Below are 21,202 nucleotides of genomic sequence, written 5' to 3'. Positions count from 1 at the left end.
TCTGGTGTTCCTTGTCAGCAGAGGTTCCCTCAATCCCAGAATCCTTTTTTCAGGAGGCTTTTTGAGGATCTCCTAGCCGCTAATGCATTCCTTTCTGAGATTACTTTATATTGTGCATTTATCTCATATGTACATGGTTATTTAAATATTGTAACCCCCATTAGTATGTGAACTCCTAAAGAAAAAGAAGTGTGACTTTATTTGTATCTCCAACCTTTAGTGTAGTGTCTGACACATTATGGGTACTCAAAATAAATGTTTTTTGACTGACTTACTGTCTTGTAGATGACACTGTGAATATCTTTTCTGTATGTGTATAACTCAAAGAAGTTATTCTGTCATGGTCAAGTAATTAAGCTGCTGTTTGTTTGGCAGCAGATCCTGAGTTTTTATCTACTAATCAGGTGAATCAAATGGGTTTTATAAAGTAATATTCTACATATAATTTTTGTATCTATTTCTGACATCTTGAAATATTCTCTGGAACTTTAATAATTTTTATTATTTTTTCCTCCAATTTTTAACATTTTTATTTAAAGTTTTGAGTTTCAAATTCTGTTTCTCCTTCCACTCCCTTATCCCTGAGATGGTAAGCAACCTATAACTACAGGTTATGCATGTGCAATTATGGAAAAATTTCCACATTCGTTATTTTGTAAAAGAATATTCAAATTAAAAAATAAAAGTAAAAGTGAACAATAGCTTGTTTCAGTCTGTATTCAGTCCATATCACTTCTTTCTCTGGAGGTGGATAGTATGCTTAATCATTAATCCTTTGGGATTTTGTTGGATCATTATATTTCTGAGAATAGCTAAGTCATTTACAGTTTTTCATCAAACAATATTGCTACTGCCGTGTACAATGTTCTGATTCTGTTCAGTTCATTATGCATCAATATATCTAAATACAGGTTTTTCTGAAATCATCCTGCTTGTCATTTCTTACAGCACAATAATATTCCATTACAATCATATATCACAGCTTGTTTAGACATTCCCCAATTGATGGCTATCCTTTTGATGTCCAGTTCTTAGTCACCACAAAGAGAGCTGCTATAAACACTTTTTTGTACAATTGGGTCATTTCCCCCCTTTTTTGGATATCTTTGGGATATAGACCTAGCAGTGGCATTGCTGGATCAAAGGGTATGCACAGAATTATAGCCCTTTGGGCATAGCTCCAAATTGCTCTCCAAATTGAGTATTTTAACTATTCTAAGTAATACTAAGTTCTAAACAGTAATGGGCTATGACTTAGCTCTCAGCAAATCCAAAAATGTAAATAACTTGAGGGAAAAGCTCCTTACTTGACAAGAACTTGGGAAAACTGAAAAACAGTTTGGCAGAGATTAAGTTAAAATCAAAATAATTTGTTCTTGAGCTGATGGCCGCTCCCGCGGAGGCGGGAGGGGTGGCGGGGCCGGGAGGGAGTGGAGCCGGCGGGCGCGGAGGGCCCTGCCGGGGACGCTGCGCCATGAGGGGCCGCCCGCGCTGAGGGGGCCGCGGAGGAGGAGCAGCGGCGGCGGCCGGGCCCAGCGCCAGCCCCGCATGGAGGCCAGGCTCCTCTCTTGCTGACTGAGCTGAAGCCAGGGCGCCCGCACCAATTTGATTGGAAATCCAGCTGTGAGACCTGGGGTGTTGCCTTTTCCCCTGATGGTTCCTGGTTTGCCTGGTCTCAAGGACACTGTATTGTCAAGCTCATTCCCTAGAGGAACAGTTCATCCCCAGAGGGTTTGAGCCTAAAAGCCGAAGCAGCAAAACAGATCCCAAGGGGTGAGGCAGCCCAAAGGAAAAGAAGCTGGACTGTGGTCAGATTGTCTGGGGTTTGGCCTTCAGCCCGTGGCCATCACTACCTAGTAGAAAGCTCTGGGCACGTGTCTGCCCCCCAGCACTAGATTTCTCTTGCCTTATTCTTGCAACCGGACTCAATGATGGGCAGATCAAAATTTGGGAGGTGCAAACAGGGCTACTACTTTTGAATCTGTCTGGCCACCAGGATGTGGTGAGAGATCTGAGCTTCATGCCTAGTGGAAACTTGATTTTGGTTTCTGCATCTAGGGATAAAACTCTTCGAATTTGGGACCTAAATAAAGATGGCAAACAGATCCAGGTGCTGTCTGGCCATGTGCAGTGGGTTTGTTGCTGTTCCATCTCCCCAGACTGCAGCATGCTGTGTTCTGCAGCAGGAGAAAAGTCTGTTCTTCTTTGGAGCATGCGGTCCTACACGAGCTGGAGGGGCATCAGAGCAGTCAGTGTGGTTTCCTGTGACTTCTCCCCTGACTCTGCACTGCTTGTCACAGCCTCCTATGATACCAGTGTCATCATGTGGGATCCCTACACTGGAGAGAAACTGAGGACCCTTCAGCACATGTTAGACTCTCAGTTGGATTATACCCGCGATGTCCATGCCAGCTCACTGAGATCAGTGCGCTTCTCTCCAGAAGGCTTAAACCTTGCTACAGTGGCAGATGACAGACTGCTCAGGATCTGGGCTTTGGAACTGAGAACTCCAGTTGCATTCGCTCCTATGACCAATGGTCTTTGCTGCACATTCTTTCCACATGGTGGAATCATTGCCACAGGGACAAGAGATGGCCACGTCCAGTTCCGGAGAGCACCCAGGGTCCTGGCATCACTAAAGCACTTACGTCGGAAAGCCCTTCAGAGTTTCCTTTCAATTTACCAAGTCTTAGCACTGCCAATACCCAAGAAAATGAAAGAGTTTCTCACATATAGGACCTTCTGAGTCCCATCATTCTGCCCAAAAGCCAAAAAGAGAAGACCTCTTCACTCCTAAGAACAAGATTAACCTTTCTGGCAAAGGTGGAGCTGAAGTCATCAAATGAAAACCAGACAGGTTTATAAGCTGTGATTCCTCTTTGAAGCAGAATTGCTTTGGATTGTAAACATGCAGCTAATAGACTGTAGCAGGGAAAATTATCCTGGCGGGGACTGGTCATTGACCTTTTTATCTATAATGTTCAAAATGCAGCAATAGAGGAAGAGGTTCCATGGCGTGGCTACAGAGCCTTCGTTTAAGTTGTCTACTTATTAACAGCACAGTTTAATTCTCTCGGTGTCTTGATTCAAAGTGCAGTTAAGAATGTTGTTTTGCTTATAAAAGTAACTGGGCCTCGATCTCTCTTTAGTGATAAAGGAAAGAAGCAGAATTTCCCTCACAGGGAAATCCGCCTTCTGCCCAACACTGGTCTCAGTTTAGTCCTTAAAAGCAGTGGTAGCTAAACATTTAAATTGTTCTCTTGCTCTTGGTTCAGCGTTTCGGGGACCATGCCTTTGTTTAGCCAAGTGCAAATACTTTTCATTTATAAAGTCAAGTTTGTCATTGTTTTTCCTCTGCTTTTGACTTTGACAAACAGGACAGAGCTTTAGTGGGGTTGGGGGGTGGTCCTTGGGTGTGAGTGATCATCAGAACTTAGCTGAATGAACAAGCTCTTTAATCAAAGGGTGTGGTGTGGACTGATGAAGACATTATGACTGGCTTTTAAAATAATGGCGTGCATGTAAAGGAGGAAACAATGTAAGATTACAATAAGGGTGCATTTCTAATTGCATGACTTTTGTCGTTGCTACTGGTTTTTCAGTGGTTTACCATTAACAACATATTTATTTGTGCTTTCTAAGCATAAGCTGTATAAGGTACAATTTTGTTTTTCTCAATGGTAGATGAAAACCATAATGTGACCAAAACAGCCATACATGGAACTTCATAGCTGTATGGAGGCATCTGGTTTTTCATTGTTTCAACTGGCATTTTTATAACACATGTATGAGATCAGTAAATAAAAACAATAATTTGTTCTTTACCATAATAGGCTCAAAATGAATTCGTGACCTTAATAGTATGTCACCCCATTTAGGAAAAAAAAGAAAGTGGAAGAGGACAACATCAGGTCCCTTACCCAACTATGGCTAATGAAAGAATTCTTATCTAAAAAAGAAAAAAAGGAAAACAGAGAACTTAAAGCTAACATACATAATTTTACCTAAGGAAATTAAAATATTTTATGGGATTAAAATCAATGAAAAATAGGAAGATCAAAAGAGGAGAAAAGTATTTGCCTCAAATATCACTGATAAAAGTCTGATATGCAAAATGTGCAAAAATTGCTATAAATGTATAAAATCAAGAATCACCCTCCAATACATAGGCATAAACAATTTTTTTTAAAGCAATTGGGGTTAAGTTACTTGCTCAAGGTTACATGGCCAGTTATTATTTCTGGGTGTGGTGCTGAGTATCTGAGCCCGGATTTGATCCAGGTCATCCCGACACTGGAGCCAGTGCTCTTACTCGCTGAGCCACCTGGCTGCCCCTAAGCAATTGGGGTTAAGTAACTTGCTCAAGGTTACATGGCCAGGTGTTTCTGGGTGGGTGCTAAGGGTCGGAGACCGGGATTCGATCTCCAGGTCTTCTCAACACTGGAGCCAGTGCTATTACTCGCTGTGCTACCTGGCCGCCCCGGCATAAACAATTTTCAAAAGAAGAGTTCCAAAATGTAAACTATAACATGAATTCATGTTCAGAATCACTAATTATAAAAAAGAAAAGTGCAAATCAAAATAACATGAGATTTCCAATCCTCATATCATTCATTTTGGGAATCATGATAATAATTGAGAACAGATCACATTGGAGCATTTATTGGAAGACAGGCACACTGTTGCAGTCAATAATTCATCTAGAATTTATTGAGCATCTACAATATTCCAGGCACTGTTATTATTATTATACAGTAATGATAGAATTGTAAAGTGCATAGCTGCCACACATAACCTCCTATTCATCTGGATTTTAATTTTTAGATTTTGTAAGAAAAGTTAATCAACTGTCTATACTCTTGAATCTTAGAATCCTACTACAATTAGAATCTTAAATCCTAGAATACTACCTACAAGGAAATCAAAGAAAAAAAATTATATATATGCCAAACCATTCTTGCAGCACCCTTTATGGTTATAAATACTGCAAAGGAGGTGGGTGCCCATCAATTGGGAGTTAGCTGATAATCTAACAATAGAGTGGAATGTTATTGTTAATAAGAAATAACAAATATAAGGTATTCAGAGAATCATAGGAAATTTGTTTAAACTGATGTGGAGCAAAATTAGTAAAATCAAGAGAACAATGAATATAATACATACAAGAAAAGTGAACAGATTCTCAAAAGAAATTGAACTCTGAGTAAGAGAAAGAAAAAATAATGTATATTCTAGGAAATACACAATAATGTATGCTTCCTTCTTAATGGCACAGAGGGAGGGGACTAGTAGAACAGACTATCATGAACCTTGTCATAATTAATGGCTTATTAATTATTTTTTTGTCATGAGGGAGTGATCAATTTGCAAAGAAGATGGGAAATTATTTTGATATAATGAGAAGACATTAATGAAACTTTGTTTTAAAAGAGATTGAGAGAACCAAATCTTTCTGTCTTGTTCCTCTTGCCATTTATATTTGATTTTGTTGATATTTGCTAAGCTGGGTCATCAGGCTCTTTGGGGCTTGTTAATTCTTTGTGAGGTTATATTGGACAGATATCATGGAAATTCATTAATGGAGCATTTTCAAATTTTATAAAGCACTTATCCAAAAACTGTTTTATAAAGTAGGTAATACACATACTTTGGTTCCTTTGTAATAAAAAATGTTTCAAAGATGGAAACTTTAAATTATTTTCCTTTATTTCCATAATTTATTAAGGGGGAAGGGTTGAAGGATTTAAATTCATGCTTTCGTTCCACGTCCATCATTCTTGCTTTCTCTCTCTCTCTCTCTCTCTCTCTCTCTCTCTCTCTCTCTCTCTCTCCCTCCCTCCCTCTCTCTCTCTCTCTCCCCTCTCTCTCTCTGTATCTCTGTCTCTCTCTGTATCTCTCTCTCTCGATATCAAGTTCTTCATAATTTCTTTATTTTTCATTCTCAGCTAAAGATGGAGAATACAAGCTGCAGTCTAAAGGTCTCTTTGCTTCTGTATATCCTAAAAATTGAAAGGCAAGATGACAAAATATTTTTTTGGTTAACATTTGTGTCTTGAGGAAGTAAATTCTCTAATCTCCATCATTCATGTTTCTGAGGACCTGTAAGCTATTCCTATCATTAGCTTCAACTATTTCAGTTGTTCAGCAAAGAATTATTACATGCCTACTATGTTTAAGTCACTATTTTGTAAGCTAAGGATATAAAAATGGGATAGTCACTCTCTCAAAGGAATATACATTCTACTGAAGGATATATTTGAGTAGATAAGAAGCAGAGTAACATAAGGAACAAGTGAAGGGACCATTAATTAAGGGCTATCAGGATGGGCTTTCCAAGCATGTGATGCCTAAAATAAGCTTTGAAGAAAATTCAAGATTGTAATGTATAAATGATTTAAAAGGTTATATTCTGGTTTCATTTTTTTTTTCAAGAGAATTAGTACATATGTGGTTGAGGTCCTCTAAAGGTGAATCAAGTCACCGATCACTGAACACGGTAGTTAAATTGATCTTTGCAGACAGTATCCGAACTTATTAATTCTAATTACCTAATCTGCTCTTGTGTTCCTTTTACGTTCTCATGGTGGAACTGCACAAGCCTGACAATGATGATTTTTGTATTTTTACTCCATTCTCAAGAGGGATGGTAATTGAAGTTCCTCCCTGCCTTGACCCTGTACTGTCTGTGTGCCCTTGGGCAAGTCAGTTAACCATGTCAGTGCCTAAAACACTAAGACACTAATTTGAAAAGAACGTTCCAAACTTCAGTGGTAGAATTTCCTCACCATGAATCACAGGTCCAGTAAGCATTCCCATCATGGGTAACTATAGCCACAATATTAATCACTTTTAAGTTACATAGTAGGTGCTTAATAAATTGTTGCATTGAATTGTTTGGGACATTAGGACGAACATTATATTTTGCCATTTATCTCTTTCCTCTACTTAGTTCTAATTTGAATCTTTTTATGATTTGGCTTTGATGTTACTTCTGATTGCTATGGAGATAGCAATGAAATTTCCAACAAGAGTATAAATTTAGAACAGAAAAAAGAAGGAACAGATGAATTTCATGAAAAGTAAGACATTTAATATAACTAGGCTGAAGAAATGTAAGAATGAGATGAAAAACATGGGGATTTATATGGCTGCAGTGCAACGAAGCAATGATACAATGATCATTTTTGTATTATTTCTTTGCAAGTTTTCATTTAATATAGTAAAAAAACAAAAGAAATTTTCAAAATCTTTCAATAAACATTTTAAATTTGGACATATTTAGAATAATAAAGTAAAATTATTTAGAATAATAAAATAAAATAGCTCTGTTTTTGAGAATGCTCTGAGTGTACATGTCTAAATAAATTATGGACTTGCCATAAACAGAACCAAATAATTTTCTTCCTATTTAATCATTTTATTTTTATCTTCATTTTTAGAACTTTTAATTTAAACAATTTTAAAGTCTATGTACTTTTTTGGCATAAACTTTCCCTTGTATTATTCTGTGTATTATTATGCAAGGCAGAATGGTAAAGTTAATAAGATCAGAGTTTCAGTGTTAGCAGGAGGATGCAGCTTCAAGTCTAATGTCTGATATATTGGCTTCGTTATTATGGGCAAGTCACTTAATCTGTCACTGTCCCTAGTCAATTCTCTAAGAATCTAAGTTTTAGAATAGCTGCATTGTTACTTCCAAAAACTCCCTGTATCAGTTAAATTGTAGGTCTAACCCCTCCCCCCAAAAGTGATTTTGTAATTTATTATGATCTAAACATAATAAAGTAATATGTGAAATGAAAAATTGGATATATGTATATGTGTATAGATGTATGTATATACCTATACACATACATGCATATGTGTGTGCATATATGCATTTATGCATATATGTGTACATGTGCATATATGTGTACATATATGTATATCTATGAAAGGTAGATGGAGGCCAGGCTGTGAAGGGTTTTTAGATTCAAATATAAGAGTTTATATTGATTCTGGAGACAATAGGAAACCACTGGAATATGTTAAGAAAGTCTATGTGATCAGCTTTAATTTTTTTTAGGAAAATCAGATTGGCTGCTATTTGGATTATGGAATATTAATAAAAGACTTGGAGCAGGGAGGCCAAAGCCAGGCACTAGTCCAGGCAAAATGTGACAAGGACCTGAACTAGAGTGGTGACTTTGCAGATGAAGTGAAGGAGATAGATGTTAGTGATGTTGTAGAGGTAGAAATCACAAAACATAACCATTTTTTGAATATGAGTGGAACAGCAATGTTACTTGCAGCTCCTTTGGGGGTGTAAGATCAGTAGCACCAGCACACAGGAAGGCTGCTAGCACAGGTTCTTTGATCTGCTTTTCTAAAAGAAAGCAACTCAAAAGGGGTCAACAATGTCACTTTAATCAAAAAATTGTACATAAACACACACACACACACACACACACACACATATATATATATGTATATATATATATATATATATATGATTTACTTAGTTCAAGGGGAAAAGTCAGCACCCTGAACTTTAGAGAAATTACAAACAGAAATTACAAGCAGAAATAATAGCATAAAGACCGACAGAGAGTGTTTCTAATGATCTGACCAAATAATACATACAGCACAGATCAACAGATAGATTCCACTGTCTGATCATTATATGCATACAGTTTCCAGAGAGAGAAGCACCAACATCTGGGTTTTCAAAGCTGGGGCGGGGCGAGCGGGCTCCTTAATGCCTTAATGGCTACCCAGAGTCTCATCTGGCTGCATCACATAAACACTTTTCCCATGGGTGAACCCCAAAGAAAAATGCTAACCTCAGAGTATATATATATATATATATACTTCTTCAGGGTCAGAAGTCATCACAACCCTCATGACCGAGGTTCATGTGACTTAGGTTTCCATGTGACTTAAGCAGGTCACATGGGCCTATTAGTGGATAGTAAAGATCTTCCTATTAAGCAAAAAAAATGCATTAACATATAATGATGGATGATGAAACGTGAGTTGAGGATATTGTTAACCAGAGTAAATAAAGTATTATGAACCAGAATGAATAGAAATGTAGTGATACCCTCCATAGAGATAGAGAAGTTTGGGAAAAAAAAAATATGGGATTTGAGAATGGGAAAGAAAGATAATGAATTCTGTTTTGGACATATCAAATTTGAGATTCATGTAGTACATTAATTTTAAAATCCCCAGCAGTCATGTACTGATTTGACACTAGAGCTCAGAAGGGAGAATGGAACTGAATATGTGGAAGAATCATGTGCTTAGTAATAACAATTAAGTTTGTGGGGTGGGGGTTGCCTGATGAGCTCCCCACTAATGAGAGTGTAGAGAAAGATGAGGATGAGATGCTAGACAGAGCACTGTGATATACCCACAATTGGAGGCCATGATGTATATTATGATCCAGGAAAGGAGACTGACAAGACTAGTACAGCTACAGGCAGGGACTAGCACAGGTTCATTAAGGATAAGAGAAGTTTTGATGTGATTGTAGATGGAGGAGAAGGGATCAATAGGGAGGGAGAAATTCAAGATTAAAAACAGGGAAGGATAGAATGGGCTATCTAAGGAAAAAGATAGGAGGGGATGTAATCAAAGAAATATGTTGAGGTATTGACCTTGGGGAAAGGAAGGATCATTTGCTTATCAGAGACCAGAGTAAAAGATGGGAGAATGTTTTTCAAAGATGCAAAGAAGATTAATCTGATAGTGAATGAATTCTATTTCTTAGTAAACTATGAAGCAGAGGCCTGAGATGATTGTACGGGTAGGGGGGGCAGGGTGGCATAGGGAGACCTAAAGAGAAAAGAAACATTTTGCAGCAGATTTGTGGAGAATGAGATAGAGACTCAATATGGTCTTGCTATCATGATGAACCAGGCACATTGTAGTGGATTGACTCATCCAATATGTGTTACTTCCTTCTCCTTCATTTAGCAACTTCTGAATAGGAATAGAGAAGGCAGTTGTGGAAGTGATTCACACTCCAACATTGGTTAGACCTGAGAAAAAGAGAATAAGGTATTTGAGAGTATAAAAAAGTAGATAGTTGAAAATGATTAACTAAAAGGTCAAGGGAAGAAAATTGGGACTGAAGCAAATTGAAGCCAGAGAAGAGACGTGTAGGGGAATTGGAAAACATTGAAGAACATGGTAAGGTTAAAGCATATGTTTGTAGTTATAAAGCCTAGGAAAAGGCAATATTTAGTAGTTATAATCAGATGAAGCAGTGGAAAAATTCAGGGGTGGGGAACCTGTGACTTCAATGCCATATATGGCCCTCTAGATCCTTGAGTATGGTCTTTGGACTGAGACCAAGTTTTAATGAATTAATCCCTTTATTAAGGGAATTTATTCTTTGAAGTTTGGAATCAAAGGGCCACACTTAAGGTGGGGGGGGGCAATGAAGAAAGGCAGTGTATAAATAGTGTAAATAAAATAGAATAAAGGTCCCAAATGACCACATGTGGCCTCAAGGCTGCTAGTTCTCCATCCCTGATTCAAATGTATGACAATCTTTGTCTTAGGGTGAGGTGGAATGGAGAAAAGACTATGTTACTGCAGTTAAGGAAATAGAGGAACTGAAAGGTTAGGGTTATTGAAGTAACATCACCATTTAGGTTGAAGTCTCCTAAAACGAGGAAAGAAATGGCTAGTGGAAAATTGGCAGTCATATACTGAACTCCTTGAGAAAGGAGGGAGGATGAGGTAGAATGTGATAGATAACCGCTACCGGAAGTTAGATTGAGTAATAAATTTAGATGAGTGAACCTCAAAGGAGGAGAGATTGCTGAATGATAGTAGCAGAGGAGATTCTGGAACTGGAAGTGAGGAGTGGGGAGTATGCCAATTCCCTTTCCTGAACCAGTAAATGTGTGTATGGAGGTTGGGGTGGGGGAGAGGAAGGATGGGGGATGAGTGAAGATCGAACCGCTAATGGAAAGGGTTGCCAAGGATGTGGTATCATTTAAGGGAGCCAAGAGATGAAAGGAACTTAGTATGAAGAAATCTAAAATGAAGGGAAGGTTGTTGCTTATAAAATGAGTGTTCTAGATGGCATTGTAGAAAGGACTAAGCAGATTTGGAGTGGAACACGAGGAGAGTGGCATTAAGGTGGACTGTGATAAGGGAAGAGGGATAAGGTTGAATAGGGGACCATTTAATCTTGGTCAACTAGGGATTCAATATCACAGGAATTGATAATGTGAAAGAGATTAGGAGTTGCTAGTTATTGGTGATTATTTTTAGACATGATAGAAATATATGGAGAAACTTTATTCATCCCCCCACTGCCTTTTCTTGTCTTGTATGCCTAATATTGAACTTGCAAATTCTCCCAAAGAGAGGGGGCTCACATGTGGGAGTGAGTCCCTTATAATATTTTTTAAATGCTTGATCAATTTTCTTAATGGGAGAATGAATTAGAAGCTGAAATTCAATGGAACACTACTCTTCTCATGAATCTGTAATATCTGATAACATTCAGAGGAGATATAACTAGTTTTACAAAGGACTTTAATTTCAATGTATCTTTGAGGTTAATAGCAAATGTTGGCAACTCAAGAACTTATTGCTATCACTTTCGACTTTGTCTACACAGTATAAAGCAGAAAACTGAGACAAGCTGAGATTTTTTTTATTAAGAGATATGTAGATCATTATGTGTTAAATGTTTTGTTTGGTCTTGTATTTTGCTAGAATAACCTGGCTAATTCCAAGTAAACCTTTTGTTTTGTGCCTACAGACAGTTGCTTTTTATGAGAGACATACTTAAATAATTTTCTCTTCATTTTATTATTTGTAAAATAGATGGGAACATTCTAATTTCCTTCTTTATTTTGAAAGTTGTTGGAACAAGGAAAATAGGTTACTTTCTTGAGTTCATACTTTTTTGGTTAAATTGGGTATTTAGAAAGTGACTAGATATTTCTGAATATGATTGACGGGGCAAAGTAAATTCCAGTACTTTAGGAAAATTCATGCTACTTATATAATGTCTCCCCAAGCTTGAACTGTCCATATAATTTCCAACTTGATTCTTCTGGTATAGACACAACTTGAGCATTTTCATTCCAAATTTTCTTCAAAATGAAACTTTTGCAGTACTTATTCACTGAGGATGAAATTTTAGTAGATTGCACCTTCCATATGTGAAAAACATTAGAGAAGTTCAAAGCACAAAACATAATTACAGTCAATATATCATCAAATAAGTGTATTAAAATGAAAAGGAAAATAAAAGCCCTCAGTAGTTTTATATCTTTAGATGCTTTTTAAATGGATGTCATTTCTAAATCTGTAGAAGAGAAGCATTAATACTATGCCCTTTTTGGTATGTGTTTTCTTGGAACTAAAACATATATTTATCAGGAATGATGACCTAGGAATGAATTGCTGGCTTTAGGCATCATAATATATATTAAAGTAGTAGTTGGGGAAGCAAGTGAAGCAACTTGAGTACATTTTATGTGGTTGGTTCCTCCTCCTCCCCCCATATCTTTCCACATACAGTCATTTATTTGAAAATTGCTTATTTGCCTCAGTTCACTCTGCTGGCAAAAATTTTATACCAGACAACTGCAATCTCTATTGTTGCTACACATCATGAATAATAGCTTTATTTGGTGGCAAATGAGATGCCCCCAGTTGTAAGCTTTCCATAAATATAACTGAATTGTTCAATTTCCTTTTCATTGTATAATTTCCACTCCTGCCTATTGCCTGCTGATATTCAGATAAGGATTTGATTCAAGTCATTTACAAAAAATGTCCTTTGCAAGTTGCTATCATAAGAGGCAAGATCACTCAATTCATATTTTGTTATGATAATAGCACATATATTTATCAGATATTTCTTTACTTATTCCACCATAAGGACTGGTACAAAATGTTTGCAGTTCATTCCTCTGGGTTAGCAATAGAATGATTTTATAAAAGTGAATTCACCCAAAAATATTATTCTAATTTACTCTTTCTCTTTTTCTATGTCATCTAACATGGATTCGGGAAAATATTATTACTCTTTGATCATGAATTATTCTGGTCACGTTTCTCCATTAGGTAAGTGATTATAATTCTTATTTTAGGGGAGAGGGTAATCACTAAGTGGCACTAATTTTGGAGTTAGGGTATTTTTACCTTTCTAATGTAAGTCTTTGAGAATAGCTGAAAAAAATAGAAACAAATCTTCCAAGTGAACAAATAGCCATTTCCAGGGGAATAAATACTATATTTAATGAGATTTAATGTTTCTTGAGAAATCATCAAGCATGTACCAGTTTTGGTCTGATGTCACACTAGTTGGTAACTAGTTTTTCTTATGTATTTGATTTTATTTATTTTAGCTTTTGTTTCAAAAAGTTTTATGAGGTTATGTCAATAATGCTTCATATTAGTAGCTACTGATCCAACACTAGTGGAGAGAGAGCAAAATTTTAGGCCCATTAGCTCAGGCCATAAGTATGATGACTTTCTATGTGAACAAGAAGGAGAAGCCATAGTTCTAAAAAGTGATACTGCCATTTTTTTGTGATCCCAGAGATATATATTCTCAAAGGAATAGCCCACCAAAAACAAAGCCATCTTTATATTTCAAACATAAATCTATCATTGGTCAGGCATCTGGAAATCGCATTTTGGGGTGTTTATGAGCCCACAGTAACATAATTGACCAAGTCTTCCCTTTAATCTTAAGGGTACTTGTCATTTAATACCTAGATCAAATCAAAAGTGATACAATTAAGTTTGTCTTTCAGTCTTGAATCCTAAGAAACTCTACCAACTTATCCATTTTCTTCAACATGATGTTTTAATTTAATTTAAGCCCGAAATTTTTCCATGTTTATATATAATTGAATGCCAAGGCCAGTGGATTGTTGCTGGTCATGTAATGGTTGTTCGATGAATAAGGAATGCCATGCTCATGAATTATTTATGAAAAAGCATACTAAATGATAAAAAAGAAATAATTTCCTAACATTTTAAATAGCTCTCAGGATTCTGAGGGGGAATAGAGCCACAAGAGATAATGACCCTTCCACAAGGTACTTTATGTACCTTCAATTCTACTCTTGGAAATTCTTCCTCATTTTAGTATTAAAAGAAAACATGACACACATAAGTAAGCATTTTATAAGTTCTTTTGTGAATCATATATTTATACATGTTCTAGTCTTGTAGAATATAAATGAGCATATATCCAAATTAAACAGGCTTTTAGAAAGCCATTATGAAAAAGAATGCTATGAGTTTTTTATTTTCTTATTTTAATCAGAAACTGCCATTTTTGTGGTTTTGGTGTTAACGACTGAGAGGCAAAAAGGTTGGAAGAAGACAAAAGATAGTCTCTGGAATATTGTGACAAGAAAGCTCTTAAAGAAGCAATGTAAAAACAGCTAGATGTTAAGTAGATGCATTATCTTTCAGGTTTAGACCACTGGGAAATAAAGCTTCTGTCTGCGTATTTGATATATAAAGACACGCAAAGGGGAAAAAAGGCAAATGTACTGGGGATGTTCTGGTATAGTGCAGTTATAGAGCATGTTCTCTAACCCTTTTCATGAAAATTTGACATTACTGTACCTCAGATAGAAGCAGCAGGAATCACCAGGGAAAGAACAGCTGGATACTTTATTAGGTTTTATGTTGTACATAAGGAGGCCATGTTTTCCATTGTCAGAGTGTAAAAGAAAATGAAAGCCCTGGGCATCATTAAAGTCATGAAAGCCTAGTATGTGTCAGCCCTGCCCTCTCAACACCTGGACTGAAAACTCAGTGTGAGGTCAGTGCAAAACAAAAACTGAATAATATCTTAGGTAGTTAAATTTAAGTTTTGATTTTTTTTAATAAACCTATAATTGTAGAAAAATGTTCTTTAGTAATATAGTAACATGTTTCAGAAATATGCATGTCCCTGAACTTATTTTTTTCTTAATTATTAAACTTGACGGGCTACTCTCCTTTACCAGACACTACAACAGCATTCCCTGGAAAGCACATAAGTGAGAAAATTCTATCTGCTGCTGCTTAAGAAAGGAAAAACTGAATTTTTCCTATTCATCTAAATCCAATGAGGGCTCTACTCCAAAGTTTTATGCCACCCCCATGTCTAATTCAAAGGGCTTAATTATTTCTGACATATGCTGGTAGTAAATCTATTTTGATAGTAAATATGAGGACAATTTTTGAGACTTTCATATTTGTGGAATTAGTCTCTATTGTTTCCTTTCTGTGATCTAAATGGATTTCAATTAAAACAATTCTTTGTTCCATATTTACTGAAGATATTTTATTAATATTTGTAAAGTAAAATTAATATCAACTATTATGAGCAAAAATATATTGCTTATAACAAATTAGATAATTTTAGTATCATATTCAAAAATAAAAATATATATTGAGTATGTGACACATACATTAATCTCTTCCATTCTGAATGTCACACCGTTTAATGAAGTCACATCCTTTTTGACATTTTTAGCTAATGTAAATGACTTTTCTGTGTCCGGCTGTCTAAAATTTCTTCTAGCTTTTCTCACATACACAATGTTAGTTTATCTTTTCAATATATGTAATTAGAGAATTTCTAATTATTGAAAACATTATGTCAGTAACTTCTGTTAATTAAATATTTGACTATCTACTTAATTGGTCAAAAGGTGTTTACCATAGGTCATAAGGAGAGGAGAGTGTATGACACTGGAGAGAAAGTACAGTGTGATTTAAAGTGCATTGGATTTGAAATCAAGAGAGATCTTGTGTTCAAAATCTTCCTCTATACACGTAATAGTTTTGTGACTATCAGCACAGTTTTTAACCTCCATGAGTCTGTTTCTTATTCTATAAAACTTTTGAACTTATCTCACGAGATTGTTCTGAGGATTAAATACGTTAATATTCATAAAATGCTTTGCAAATCTTCATGCAACCATGTCATTATGTGACAGTGACTGTTTTCCAACATAAATTCACTCTCGGTATGTAATATTCAAGTAAATTTGACTTCTATTAAAACCTCAACATTATTTCGTGTGTGTGTGTGTGTGTGTGTGTGTGTGTTATTCTCAACAGGTAAAGCAGTATATTCTAAATTTGCCATTTCACTTTTCCTTTGGCAGCCGTGTTATAATAAATATGAATGATCAAATGCATTTCCTTTATTAAATTAATTTTAGTACTACCAACAACATTCTGAATCACTACAGAAAATCAACCAGTCATATGTTGTTTCTTCCATAAAGAAGACAATTTTGATTTCATAGTTTTGTCTTATTTGCCTGGATAAATACAAGATAACTTTTTTTGTTTTAAGCATGAACTTATCTTTAAAACTCATTTATGGTATATTATTGAATCTTAAAATTATTAGTATAAAACTGTGATTAATTTTATTTGCTAATATATAAATGTTGGAGAAAGAATTGCTTTCAGAAAAAAGTACTCCTACAGTGTTATAATTTGGGAACATTATTTTTATTGTTACTGTTACTGCTGCAATAATGATGATGGGATAAACTCATGTTGATTTGAATGGAAATGCCTTCTCTACAAGTACTATGCTGGGCTCTGGAGACACACATGTGAAATAAGATTCAGTATGAGCCTTTAATAGGAGTTTATAGTCTCATAGGGAGGATCAAAACAAATACACACATATTTTTGATGCAAGGTTTAATGTGATCATGCAAATGAAATGCCAAAACAAAATGATGTGGTGTGAGAAATTCAAGGAGGGAGAGGTCAAGAAGCTGGAGGAATAAGGGAAGGGTTTATGGAAGTGCTGTTTTTTTAAGTTCTGTTTGGGCACTGAAGTATTAGATCAGGTCTGATCCAGTGAACCAAGTCTCAGGCAGGGCTGATGATAGTAGGTTGCAACGGACAGTAAGTGAAGAATAGAATAATATGAACTGAGGCTAGACACACATTGCAAGTTAAATAATGTTCAGACTGTGAAAAGTCTTTTCTGGGTAAAAGGGATAAAGAGGATCACTTTGTCTTTTATAAGCCCTCATGGCAGCAAAGCCATCTTTTTATTCTTTAATAACTGAAAAAGTCACATTCTTAGCACATGATAGGTACAACATGAGAGCTTATTTCTGTCCCTTTCCCATTCCTCCCCATTTCCTCCTAACTAGAATTCATTCTCTTCACTTCTGCTTCATAGAATGCATTTTGTCCTTTAAATTCACTGCCTTCTAAATGAAACCTTTCTTGATTCATCCCAGGACCAGCACTTTCCTTTCTCCAGCTGCTTTTTGCTTATTTTTAAAATATATTCTTTGTGTATTTACTTATACATTTGTTATCTTTTCAACTAGAATTTAAGTTCCTTGAGAGCAGGATCTGTTTTATTTTTTTTTCTTCTATGTCAATTGATTAGAACAGTGACTGACATATAATGGACTTTTAATAAAGCTTATTGATTGATAACTTATTTAGAAGGCCTCTAATTTAAGGACTCGTAGGCTTTGTTTGCCTTCCCCCCCAAAAAGACAAAACAAAACACGATGACACGCACCCCTCCCCTGACCTTGCATTTTGCACCTTAGGAACTGACTAACCATCTTCCTTGAAGAAAATTCCTAGTACCAAGGCAAGATGGGGTGAAGCATAACAAAGAAAGGTTGGACCAAAAACTTCCTCTCCAAATCCTAAATCAAAGAATCCTGAAAAATTAAAAAAATTTATCTGTGAGCCTCTTACTTATCAGTCATTAAATACTTATGGAAGAGTTATTATGCATTTTGTGGGTTGGGGTCATGTGCAGTAGTAGTACATTAAACATGACCTATTGAATTTTTGAACTGTGAGAAATTCTCATTTTCTAATTTTTTTTCTTGTCACTGGATTTAAGCTTCTCTGTCTTTTCAGTCAGTACTATCAAAAGATAATATTCATTATTTTTTTCAAATTTTCTGAAGAATAAATTAGATATGTTGATATAGTCCCTTTATGCCTTTGAACTACCACAATAAAAGAGTTCAGTATAAATGCAAAGCGTCAATAGATGTTTTATCTGCAGTTTTAAAAGTAGGTGGTAGAATCTCTTCGGATAAGATCTCTAAATGCAAAATAAAAATACTATTAGAAATATATTGAATTTTATTTCCCTTGCAGTTTTTCTTTATTTTTAATTTTAGAATTTTGAAATTCTTTGCTCTAGTACAATGTACATTCTTGATGGCAAGAACTGTTTCATTTTTGTCTTTATATCCTTAGAAGCCAGGATGATGCCTAACACATAATAGGTAATTAATAAATATAATTACATGAATTTTCTATATTTAAGTCATGCAGTCCCCATTTCCAAAAGACACATAATTTCCCCCCCCCATAGGCTCCAAATCAAAGAGGGAAATAGAAAATGTTCCTTTCCATCTCCATTGTCTTTCTTCAAAACAGTAGACACAAATCTTTAACAGGGAAAAGCATAGAGTATATCTGGTTAATTAGTATTCATATCTATCCATAAGTCTCCATTTTCTTTTTAAAATTATCTTCTATTTTATATCTTTATACTCTGTGTATATGTGTACACATACATTAAATGTTATCATGTGTACATATACACACAAATATATGTGTATATATCTGTGTGTGTTTATGTGTGTGTGTAGTGTGAGAGGGGAATGGACCGGTGATTTCATTGGCCTAGAAAACTACAGGAAGAAAACTCCTTCCTGTTCAGGCAAGAACTTTCTCAACAAATCATAATCTTAAACTTAATTAGATCACAGAGAAATTGAGTGATTTAAACAAGATCACATAGTCATTATGTACTATTTTCCATACATGACAAGATTTTTCATACATAGACATTTTTCAAGATTTTCCATACATAGACAAGACTATTTTCCATACATGTATATGCATATCTGTATTTACTTTTCTCAGTATTTATCATGAGGATATATAATATCTGTGTGACAATGATCTGTGAAAAAATTCACTTCCTGCATCTAAAATTTGCAACAAATAATAAAAGTAATTATGCATCTATATTTCCAATTTTATTTTTTTTTAACTGAACAACATATTTTTCCTATTGCAAATGGGTTGATACTTGAATGGCCTGAATTGTCATTGTAAACTTGAGCATTTAGAAAAATCATTGCTTTGTGAAAAGCTGCTTTCTTGTTGTTTTCTCATGTCTTAGTTTTGCAATGTTTTCCTGATGTAAAATGATTAGGGCTTCCAATAAAAAGAAAAGCTTCAGTATCTAAATAGGAATTAAATTTTCTAGAAGAGGATGCAAAAGAGAGAGAAAGCCACCAGATTCCACTTTCTTTTCATGAACAAGCTAGTTTGTTCCTCTGAAAAAGCTAAAGCACCTGGAAGAATCTTACTAAATAGGGATAGCAAACGTAATGGAAAAATGCATTTTCCTGTCTGTTCACAGAGCTGGAAACCATTATATTATTGATGCAATCTGATCAAGTGAGATTTAAAAGAGAAAGGTTGTTTCAGAGGCTTATAGCATAAAAAAATAATGAAGAGAAAAGTTATTTTGCATATACATTCAGTTAGAAAGCATATGTACTGGAAAATAAAATTTTGTGGAATGATTTTGAGATCTCACATGTTATCACTCTAAAGAACACTGCAATTATAAGTATAACGTTAATATCTGTTTTTGTGATAGGCTGGTCATTTTAACATGGTTGAAGTACATGAAAGGAGCTGCTTGGCTCATATATGGTTTCATATGTGCTTCACACACATATGAAACACAAAAAAAATTTCTTTTTTTCTTGATTGTTGTTATTTTCTTCAGTGTACTGAAATCAATTTGAAGTACAGCCAGAAGTTGTAGTTTGAAGAGGGAAGGTAAATATAGTTCCCATATCCACAGATTTGTTGTAGTCATAGAGAACTGAAAGCAACTAATGAATTTCCTCCAGAGGCTCTTTGGTGATTTTAGAACCTGCTGAAACAAACATAATGTCATTTTCAAATGTTCTGGAAGACCTCCCTACCCACAGAGAAACCCACATTTACTGAGAATACATGCTGGATCTCCTCTATGACACTGGTAAACACTTGTGGTGAATATGCATCTCCCAGTATTACACCTTACTTGATTTTATAATCAAAAGACCATTCAACAGGATTATCTTTCAAAGAATCTTTTGCCACATGATTGGGAAACCCCTTCCATACGGTAGCATTTTTCTTTGCTGAATCAAGTGCAACAAAGAAATACAGTGAGATCATATATTTTCTACCTTTTTCAGTCAATTATGAATTGGGAAAAATATCCATTAATTCATGGTACTTGTGAGAGTCTCCTTTTTACTTCTTAATTACCTCATTGATGATGCCCTCTCTATAGGGAAGAGTACTGTCCTTTAAAGCATAAGAGGGGAAGTATCCATAAAGGTCTGTAGTTTACTTTTTTCTGTTGGCTTTTCTTATTATTTATAAGATTAGAGATTTTTCCTATACTTTTTTGCCTTCCCATGCTTTATACCTTGCATAGTGAACTGCTGTTGCTTTCATAATAAATCTCTAGAGTAAATCTCTTCCATTTACAATTGACCTAACAGATTTTTCTATCCTCCTTCTTTTTAATGTCATTTGATGGTAATATTAAGGTATTAAAATTGTGGTTCTCTTGCTATAGCTTTCCATTTTTCATTTATTTGTTTTCCTTCCACTTTTTTTCCTTAAATGCCCTTGGCATGCCTTTGCCTTTTTCTCTTGTCAAAATTTCTTTAGACTGATTTCTTTGTTTTTTCTCTTCTTGATGAGATGAAATTATTTGTAATCCCCTATTATCTTAGCAAGATATTATAAATGAGTTTATATTCCATACCAATACTGACCTTTGCTGCCTTATCTTTATACTTCAAAAGTAAATGGTATATTTGCTTAGATTCTTTCAGAGATCTTTTGGTCTTCTTGTGGTAAATTGATTTATAGTGGTTAAATTATGTATAATTATCATAATCATTATTAGTATCATTTCACATATCCATTTCTAAATGCTGAGTACTGATTTAAATACTTCAGGATTGATTTATTCCAGTAATATGTCATATTTTTTCTCATGATTATTATTTCTCCTTGCCCATTAATAATTCTGATCTTTACCCTGATTAATCAGTGCTAAATTGACTATTTAGCTAATTGTACTTTTTGAGGAATTGTTTTCTTCAGTGGATTTTTGTATTTCTGTTTG

At 35.2% G+C, this 21,202-nt stretch overlaps 1 protein-coding gene and 1 pseudogene across 10 annotated transcripts in view; both read left to right on the top strand.

Annotated features, from left to right (window-relative positions):
* Positions 1-21,202, top strand: part of ROBO2 (roundabout guidance receptor 2) — an 800,464-nt gene that overhangs the window by 395,426 nt on the left and 383,836 nt on the right. The window lies entirely within an intron of this gene.
* Positions 1,481-5,094, top strand: LOC138171175 (WD repeat and SOCS box-containing protein 2 pseudogene; annotated as a pseudogene).

The sequence above is a fragment of the Petaurus breviceps genome, unplaced genomic scaffold (assembly GCF_028583685.1).
Source record: "Petaurus breviceps papuanus isolate PSGF00001 unplaced genomic scaffold, PetGlider_PUasm1.0 419, whole genome shotgun sequence".
NCBI lineage: Eukaryota > Metazoa > Chordata > Mammalia > Diprotodontia > Petauridae > Petaurus > Petaurus breviceps.
Note: the sequence above shows the minus strand (reverse complement) of the source record. Positions and strands in the feature narration are given on the sequence as shown.